The sequence below is a fragment of the Artemia franciscana genome, unplaced genomic scaffold (assembly GCF_032884065.1).
Source record: "Artemia franciscana unplaced genomic scaffold, ASM3288406v1 PGA_scaffold_32, whole genome shotgun sequence".
In the NCBI taxonomy this organism is placed as follows: Eukaryota; Metazoa; Arthropoda; class Branchiopoda; order Anostraca; family Artemiidae; genus Artemia; species Artemia franciscana.
Window position 1 is genome coordinate 1,774,068 of NW_027062665.1, and position 10,613 is coordinate 1,784,680.

Here is a 10,613-nt window from a genome sequence, read left to right on the forward strand (position 1 = left end):
CCTTGGAGGAATAGTAAAATGTAATATTGTGTGTGTATTTCATGATAAATAAATATTATTTTATTATCTGACTAGATTACAGAAGCACTTCATTATATCACTAAAAAAAACAGATTTTTCAGTTTCAATCTTCAGTGATTATTAGTTTGATACTTGAAAACAAATAAAAAAAAAATAGTAGCTAAAGCACCATCCAAACAAATACATGTTTGTTTTTTTTTTTTTTTTAAATTTACTGGTCTCTGCCTTTTTGCCAATTTCTCCTTTGACAATACTATATGTTTACATATGTATGTAAACATATAGTATTGTTTACATACTATATGTAAACAATGGGCAAATAACTTACAGCACTCTCCATTCCATATAAAAATTTCTCCTGGAAAATCGTCCCCTAAACTTTCATCCTCATGGAAAATTCTCCCTGTGGGAAATACCCCCCAGGAAGATGTCTGCATATTTCCAAATAAGAAATGCTACTTGTAAACAATGGGCAAATTGCATGACTTACATCCCTTTCCCCAGGGGTTGTGATGGTTCCATTGATACCATCAATCAATTTGTTTAAGAAATGAGTAAGATGTTTTAATCCTGAATATTGCACTTAGCTTAAAATAAAACTATTAGCACTTAGCTTAAATTAAAATAGCACTTAGCTTAAAATTAAAATTAAATTAGCTTAAAATAAGCTTAAAATTGAATAAGCTTAAAATAAGCACTTAGCTTAAATTAAAATAGCACTTGGCTTAAAATTAAAATTAAATTAGCTTAAAATAAGCTTAAAATTGAATAAGCTTAAAATAAGCACTTAGCTTAAATTTAAAAAAAGGTGAAATAAGAGCCTCAATAAATTATGAAATTTGAGAGCTATTGTAAGATGTTCTTATGTGACATTCCCCAAGAAAGAAGAAAACAAAAAGAGTAGAGACACTAAAACAACCATTAGAAACATTGTGGTCTTAATTTGGAAGTAAAATTGTTTAGACCAAAGTTGAATATACTATTGTGGAATCCTCAAGCACTCCTGAACAATCTCTGTTGCAAAACATCTTCAAATCAAAAAAGGTGAAATAAGAGCCTCAATAAATTATGAAATTTGAGAGCTATTGTGAGATGTTCTTATGTGACGTTCCCCTAGAGAGAAGAAAACAAAAAGAGTAGAGACACTTAAACAACCATTAGAAACATTGTGGTCTTAATTTGGAAGTAAAAATTGTTTGGACCAAAGCTGAATGTACTATTGTGGAATCCTCAAGCACGCCTGAACAATCTCTGTTGCAAAACATCCCCATTGAGAAATTGATACCACCTGCTAAGGGAAGCAAGGGACCATTGAAGCTTGAGGACCAGAAGGATGTAGAACAATGGGCCATGAAAATATCAGTAGTAATAGCTACAACAAAGTAAAGAGTGAGCCCCAGCCCATAGTAACCAGAAGTTTAAAAAGACATTTTGAGTAAAAGCTGTCTAGAGAGAATGAGCTGCAAACTGAAGCTAAAATGGGAATAGTAGCTTTTATTTCAGTTGAACTACCACCAACATTTCAAGTCTCACACTATTAAACACACCAATTTATGCTGCCACAGCCCAGATGAAAACACCCACCTTCCTACATCCAACTGACCCCACTTCAGCATTAATCCCTCTTATTCCACCTTCCTACTTCCCACTAACCCCACTTAAGCATTAATCCCTCTTATTCCATGCCATACCAATCCCTAATGTCATGAGAAAAGAAGACACCAGTAACAGTCAAGGCTGATGATGGTTTATATGCCTCTGATCCATGACCCCACACACCATCAGTCACAAACCCCATCATTAGTTGATTTTCATGGATGTCATCCAGTCATTTATTATGTTTTACTAATTTTGTAATTGTACAATACTCTTGTGTCACATCAACAAAATAAATGTATACAGTATGAATGGTGTAAATAATGTTATTCCCCATTATTTTTAAAGTAGTCTGATTTAAGGCATAGAAGGGAGTGGTTGTTCATTAGACTCTGAAAGGGAGCAGCATTTTCAGTGTCCACCCTAGGCACCACCCATGCTAATTACACCAGTGATCCTAGCACAACATTTTATATATAAAGGGCGGAATTTCAATAATAACTCACCTGTCAATATAAAAAAAATGCATCTGGCTTATTAATAGTTAATATGGAACATATAAAGGGAAGAGTGACACTCAGACAAGTGAACCCCAAAATATTGATATAATTCTTTCCTCTGATATTTTATTTAAGTTATTCATACATCAATATAATACATGTTACATGCCAAATAAAATATTACATACTTGGCTGTAGTTATGGATCTTTTATTTATATTAAATAAAAAAACAAGTTTTTTATCTAAAAGTAAGGAGCAACATAAAAACTTAAAACAAACAGAAATCATTCCATATTTGAGGAGGCCAGTCTTTCTTAAAGAATCATGACAAAAAGCCAAACTTTAGCATGTAAGGAACAAAAGAAGAAACTGTCAAGGCTTTTCATTCAAATTCAATGATCCATGTGTTTTACCAGTCTTTCTTAAAGAATCATGACAAAAAGTCAAATTTTAGCATGTAGGAACAAAAGAAGAAACTGCCAAGACTCATGAAAAAAAAAAACACCCAAGAACTGACTACCTAGTGAAGTTCAAGGCTGTAAGGAGCAAAGTTTGAGCCTTGTCTAGAGAAGTGGCAGAGAAACATAAGGAGTCTCCCATACCAGATTAAAAAACAAACCCAAAGAAGTTCTGAAAATATGCCTCTGCACATAAACCTTGTGATATCTATTTTTCAGAAATAAATCTTACCTAACATATGGTTAAAGAGCTGGTTTGTAATGGAATCCCATCAAGTGACACCCAAAAAATTCCAGATGCCACAAACCCCCAATTTCCTTTGGCATTCACCCCCTGATAATATCTCCTCCAAAATTCACAACATCAAAATACTAGCTCTCAGATGTCCACAACAAAAGTCAACAAGGTGGAACTTGAATCTCAACTTTAAAAACTTAATCCAAATGAATCTCATTAGCACTGCCACTATTAGAGCTTGTCCAAAAATAAATAACACTAGAGTCATAACAATAGACTGAAAAGTAGCTTACAATTATTGCAACTTAAAAATTATCAGCCAATCAGTGTCACTTCTACTGTTGGAAAAATCTTATAAGGTATTGTAAATACATCCATTATCAGACATCTGGTCACAAGTAACCTACTGAAAACACCAGCATGGATTCAGACCAGGCAGATGAAACAAATCTGACTAAAAAACACAATTACATACACAAGCTCCTTAACCAAGGCTTCTCAGTAGATATGGTTCTATTAGACTTTGCTAAAACATTTGATAAAGTCTACCATCAACAGCTTAATCTAAAACTTAAATTAGAGCTTGTGATAGTTCTTTTGCAAATAAATATTATCTTATCTTATCCTAAACTGAAGATGATGTTATGTACTGGATTATGTTCTTCTTTAAGAGAAGAAAGCAGTAGGTCAGAGTTTTTTGTGAGTGTGGTAGGACTTAATACTCCCAAACAGCAGAGGTTTTAAGTGAAGTGCCTCAATGTACTCTTTTTAGACCCACACCCTTCAGCATATATATTAACAACAATCCAAAAAACATTCGCTTGTAAACTGACAATTCAAAACTCATCAGTCTTGTTGACACTCAGATCAAATCTGTCAGATCTTGATGACTTTGGCAAATGGGACAAGACATGGTGGCTAAAGTTTAACATTGAAAGGTACAAGGTCCTCCATTTTGAAAGAAACAACACATGATGACAATAATGAATGCCAAAAAATATAGGTATAAGACATCCCATTTCCAAGAGTGCCTTGGAGAGATCGGGAGTTTATTAGAGACAAAGACTTTAGATCCAACTGTTACATACAAGCTGCTGTAACTAAGGGACACAAAACTCTTGGTATCATCAAATGCACAATCATGAGCAGATTGCCTTTTATAATAACTCAATTCTACAAGAATTTGGCAAGACCAAGATTAGAGTTTGGAATGTGAGTTTCTATGCTGATTAATAACTTAAACCAGACAGCCCTCAAATCTGTTCAAACATGAATGACAAACTGGGCTCAAAAACAAAGAGTATGAATGCTGTCTGCAGAGCTTCAAGCTACCAATTCTGACATACTGTTGACAAAGAGATAACATGACATAATGACACCAAGAATTTGCTCAAATTCTGATGACAATGACTTGTTCCAGCTAGTCCAGGCATTAGAAACCTAGGTCATTCAGCAAGCATGCAAACACAAGGAAAAGGAATCACTTCTTTTTCAACAGTGTAATAAGCCTCTAGAATGGTCTAAGCATTGTTATCACTGATTCACAAACCCTGGACTTATCTATATTGCATGCAAGTGTAATTTAAAGTATAAGTTGCTGATATGTCAAGATAAAAACAGCTTAATATAATATCAAGGAGCTATATAGAGTGGACAAAGATCAAGGTCATGATTTTGTTGGGCCAGAAGTGAAGCTTGAAATGTGTACAGAACCATCATAATACAAGAGTAAGTTCAACAATCCTTTTAAATGCCATAGTCTCTACTATGATACTTTGGATCCCAGCCCTCTCTATTAACAAAGTCAAATTGAACCCTTGGCTATACACAAAACTTGGGTAATGTTTATGTTAACAGACTATTCAGATAACCAAGAAACAAACTTACCTCTACAGTCAGAATTGCATCCTGAATATAAATGGAACATTCATCTTAATCAGAAATGAACTTTATCACCACCCATATATATACCAATTCAGGGTATATATTTACACATTAGGGGGTGTGGGTAAAGTTCATTTCTGATGCAAATGAATGTTCAATTTGGATTCAGGATGCAATTTGACTATAGAAGTATGTTTATTTCTTAGCTACCTGAAAAGTCTGTTAATATAAACATTACCCCAAAAATTTACTGATTTTAATAGCTTTATCATCTGTGAATACCATAAATGACTTATATCATTCATAAAAGCACTTTACTTTTGCCCTCTCTCCCTCTCAATATGTAGATATACAAATCTATCTGAAGAAAAGAGTGGTGTACAGAAAAATGCATGGAAAATAAATTTATAGACTAGGGGAGAGGGAGTAAAGTGAAATGATTTAGGAATACATAGCCTAATCTATTTAGATGTTTTAAGTTGTTGAGAATGATTGTAAACTAGGCTGACATTGCTGTTTTTTCAAACTGGTATTGAGTTGGGCTATGAGCAAACATCAGGGGGTTACATTGTCAAAAAGGTGACCATGATATCTAGAGAGTATAAAATAAGGAATTGGCCTATAATTGTACTACTACTATTTTATTTGCATGTTTCTTTAGATGGGATCATCTTAAAGAAGTTTACCAATTGTGCTCTAGTCCTCTTCAAGAGGCCACATGTAGCCAGTTCTAGGCATTTATCTCTCATCCCTGTTTGAGTTTTGGCTTTCCAAATTTAAGAATTTTATTTGAGTTTTGTTTTTTCTATAGGGGGAAGGAATAGGAAGGAAATCAGTTTCTTTCAGCTTAGCATGTGACAAGTGAGACAACAGATGGGAAACATATAATTTGGGCTATATATTTGCACATAAGGGGGGGGGGGGGTATTTGGACAGTTTGAAGTCAGAAAACAATTCTTAATGCAGAATAATTGTATATTACATGTGTATTAGCCTATATGGCACTCACTGAAGTTTACAATGTATATAACTTGAAAACAAAATTGGTCTCTTTAGAATCAAATTTGGACTAAAAATTTGCACATGGGGGGGGGGGAGGGTTTCATACAAACTTGGCAGAGGTATTGCAGGTCTGCATGCAAAATGTGTTAGGTATAATTATTCTGTATATTATAAAATAAGAATTGTTTTCTGATTTCAAACTGTCTATTAACCTTTACCCAAGACCCCCCCACCCCTTATGTGCAAATATACTGCACAAACTATATAGACCTATGTTACCAAGGCTTGTTACCAAGTTTTACACAACTACCCTAAACCGGCTTGTTACCAAGTTTTACATGGTGTGATGTATAAAGCATAATCACCCAAATTCCTTCCCTTTAAAGAGAATAAAAAACAAAACTCAAAAAAAATTCTCAAATTTGGAAAGCCTTTTTTTCTACAGGGAGTATTTTCTGGGGGTGGGGTAATGCTGGCCACCAATGTAGCCATAGGCTACATAATCAATAATCCTTGCTGATTTTCTGCTAAATTCTAATGAAATTTTTCTTATTGGGCCAATAAAGTAAATTAAAAAAGAAAATAAGCTATGAGTGGGCTATTACATGTAAGCTAGCCTATCCACATCATTAGCAGGGGAGCCTGGAATGCAATTGCAATAATCCTTGTAGACAAGTTCGCCTTTGAATGGAGAAATTACTTATTTATTTCCTTACTTTTATTACTTGACGATAACATAGAATGCTCCATTTCAATAGGCATAACTAAATATTTATATCTCCTAATTCAAACCAGCTTTGTTTAAGTGTAAACAAAATCTATATGCATAGAGATGGCTATGTTTTCAATACCATTAATTCAAGGGAGCAGCTATCAGGATTAATTCTGTTTTTCATTCTCTTTTCAGCTATTCTTAAGCTTTTCTTCTTTTTAATTTCTTCCAAAAATATTGCTCACCTATTCGATTTCCTCCCTTACAAAATGGCGTCTAAAAAGACGTTACACAAGATCCCCAAGAGCGGAATCTTCAAAATAAGTAAAAGGCTTTGCTAGGTAGCAGCTCTGTATTTCTACTAGTAACATAAATAAAAAGGTGAGCCTGAGCATCAGTGCAATGTTGCCATTGAGATTGAAAATTTGGTTACTCAGCTTGCAAAAAAGGGTATATCTGTTCTATTTATATGGGTTCCAGCACACTGTGGTATAACAGAAAACGAACTAGCAGATCAGGCTGCAAAGCAAGCCTCCCAACTAGGCCTGATCACCCAAACCCCTATCACTCGTCCTGAACTTCTTTCTTCAATTAGCTCAAAAATTTTTGAAGAAGAAGAGGCCTGGCTCCATTCTTCTCACACTCAGCTCCTCGATCTTTATGATTATAAGCAGCCATCAAAAGAAATGTACCTCACTTCTCGCATCCTTTCTACCTGCCTATTTCGTCTTAGATGTGGCCATGCAAAGACAAAATCAACACTATTCCAGTGGAAAATGGCTCCATCCCCCAACTGTGACACTTGTGGAGTGTGTGAAGATATGCGTCACATCATCTTTAACTGTAGAAAATATGAAAAAGAGAGAGAAGTACTAAGAAATTGCTGTGAGAAGGCATTTAGTGCATTCACAATGCGTTCTTTTCTGGGACATCACACGTCTCCTCCTTGGGCTAAAAAACTAAGCACAAACCTATTAGGTAGATTTATTAAGACTACTGGTTTGGTTCATTCCCTATAATTTTTTTTTTTTTATTATTACCTGTTTAATAAGTTTTTTAGAATTTCCCTATTTATCATTTTAGATATATTTTATTGACATTTGGTTGTATTGATATTGGTTATAATGTGTAAAAATTGTATTACTTTTTATTATTGGGTTGTACATGTATTTTAATTGCTGTTTGACAATGCATAGTTGCAGTATTGTGATTCCCGTTTTTCAACGCAGGCAGTTGCTGCAGGCAAATAACCCGCCTCCATTAGCAAGCCAAGCGATACTGTTCTGGCTCAGTGAACACTGACTGAAGTGACACCCAAGCAAGCTAGTGATTATAGAAGGCACAGAACAACTGAGTGATATGAACGCATATGACCTATTGGTCGAACGCGTCAAACCCCAAACAACAACAACATCAGTGCAATTGCTAAGCCTAGCCCACAGCTTAGATACAAATACAATTATGAAAACCCGATTTATTCCTAGGACGCAGTGCGCGGTAGCGATGCTAGCGGCTGGAGAAAGGAAATTGGCAGTCTGTACCAAAACCTTCTCATGGGCAAGATAGGAGTTTTCATAACTGTATATTGGTATCTAAGCTGTGGCCTAGCCTGTAAGATTTATATTTCATACTCTAGTCCAACTCCTTTTTTATAATATTCATTCTATTTCAAGGATAACCTTTACCAGTGCAAGAGATCAATATCTCTTATACCTATGGAGGTGATGGTGATAATTTTGCTGTTGCCACTTGAAGATTTGTGTGGATAGGATATAACACGCCGTTTTCGTTAGATTACCTTTTGCTGCAAGCTACACCAACCTCCTCTCTGAGAATATTTTGATTAAGTTGATGAGAAAATTCCCAATATTTTTTAATTCCAAATTGCATCCCATTGCACCCATTTCAACTGGAGAATCAGGTATTTTCAACTGGAGAATCAGGTACTGGAAAGTGATGTCAAGGACCGCAAATTAAATTTGTTAATTCATGGCATGCCTACTGAGCGGCCGTCTCAAACAGTTGAAGAAAATGTGAAAATTTTTTTATCTGATACAATGGAGATAAGCGACCCCATTCAGATTACGAAGTGCTACCGTATGCTTGGTGGTTCCGTTAACGTTACTAATCGAAGGCCTCGTCCGGCACCTATATTTATCTCGGTTGTAAACGAACAGAACATTCAGAGGATTCTCAACTCAGTTCGTAAATTGAAGGGGAGCGGCATTCGTGTGTGCACGGATCTTCCCCCCAAGCTAAACGCTATTCGAAATGAACTTCTTGCGAAAGCAAAGGATTTACGTGAATCAGATTCCGCAAAGTTTACGCGTGTTAAACAGAAGGGCTCGAAGCTTTGGCTTGAATCCAAATCCACGGCCTCGTCACCCTGGGAAAGAGTGATGGACTAGTTATTGCTGTCCCTTTGTGATTATTATTAGTATTGTGATAGACATTTTGATTGATTTTCTTGCCACTTCTGTCACAGTGTTGTGTACATGTTGGGTTCTACAACCTCGTTTTTTGCGTATGATCTTTTTTTTAGTTTTCTAGTGTTAGTAGGTCTAGTGAAAAAAATCAGGTTTCGAGGTCTTGTTTGTTCTCTGCCACGTTTTTACCCGATTTGCCTGATTAGTGGTGCGGTGCCATTTCCATTTTTCCGTCGTGCCTGCCTGGGACATAAGGTAAAGATGAAATTTATATATAGCACGTGAGTAGTGGGGAGTCTGGGGGAGGATTGGGGAGCCGCCTCGATGATCAGCTTGATCTAAAAAATATTTATTATGATTTTTCCCCTTTTGCTAAAGGTGTTTATGATGATCATTTAGCTAGCCTTCCTGCTACTGATTTTTTATTTGAAGGGGATTTAGGAACACCTGTATTTGATGGGAACTTAAGATCAGCACTTTTTAACTGCAGAGGTTTGGCTAGTAGCCACGAGTTTGTTTCGCAGTTACTTTGTAACCACAGGGTAAGTATCTTAGGCCTATGTGAAACGTTTTTAAGTAATGAAAATGCAGAATTCATGAATTGTGATGGGTTTAAATTTATATCTAATAATAGGGAAAATAGACAGGGTGGCGGAGTTGGACTTTTTGTTCGGGATGATATTCCATTTGTTGTGAAGAAGCAACTATCTAAGCATGACCAAGAGATGACCTTTGAGAGCATTTGCATTGAGTGTGTGATTGATAATAGGAAAGTTCTTGTTTGTGTTGTTTATCAATCACCATCGGCTTTGTTACAAGAGTTTTTGCGAATTTATGAATGCTTCATTGAAGATGTGACTAATTTGAATTCTGAGCAAGTTCTGGTAATGGGTGATTTTAATATTAATTTATTGTTAGCTCAGACAAATAGACCGGAATTTCTAATCATTTGCATGAAAAATCGCTTGAGTTTCTGTGCATGAACCTATCAAAATCACTTTTACCATCATGCAGGTCTGCGACCCGGGTTACGGAAGATACGGCTACTCTCATTGATAATATTTTTTCTACTATCCCCGTTACTCTTTCGCATATTATATTTACAGATGTTTCTGACCATTGTGTGGTAGTTGCGGATGTTGGAATTAATCACAGACCAAAATTTTCGGAATTTAAACAAACTCGAAAAATTGATAAAGAAGGAATGGATAAATTGAGGAACCTTTTGTATTTAAATGAATGGACTGCAATTCTAGAATGTGAATGCCCTGAGATTTCTACGGCTCTGTTTTTAAAATATTTCCGTGAGTGCTTGGATGAAGCATGTCCATTGAGACGCATTAAAATAAAAAAATATACACTCCCTAAAAAACCATGGATCTCACGCGGGCTTCTACACTCTATTTCAATAAAAAATAAGCTATTTAAAATATCTATGTCATTCCCATCTACTAAAAATAAAGAAGAGTTTAAAAAGTATAAAAATGTCCTGACACAGTTAATTCGGAAAGCAAAAGCTAGATATTTTGAAAAATCATTTGTAGAAGCTCGTGGGGATCAAAAACATACTTGGAGACTTATTAACTCTCTGTTGGGAAGGTCTCAAAAATCTTCATTTCCGAATGAAATGTTACGTGGTGATGGTACTTTTTCTTCCGATAAGCAGGAAATAGTGAACTTGCTCAATGCTCATTTTGTAAGCATCGGTGAAAAAACAGCTAATGCATCTCATGTTTCTCCAAATAATAATAAAAATGATTTATTTAAAGATCATA

General features: G+C 35.4%; 1 protein-coding gene across 2 annotated transcripts in view; it reads right to left on the reverse strand.

Moving 5' to 3' along the window:
• Positions 1 to 6,771, reverse strand: part of LOC136041668 (zinc finger protein ZFP2-like) — a 52,662-nt gene extending 45,891 nt beyond the window's left edge. Inside the window, exon 1 of one of the 2 annotated variants that reach the window (XM_065726385.1) lies at positions 6,658 to 6,771. The gene's annotated coding sequence lies outside the window, so the exon portion shown is untranslated. Of the gene's footprint in view, positions 1 to 6,551 lie in introns of both variants that reach the window. The other variant, XM_065726384.1, reaches the window with a different exon arrangement.
• Between the last annotated feature and the right edge of the window lie 3,842 nt (positions 6,772 to 10,613).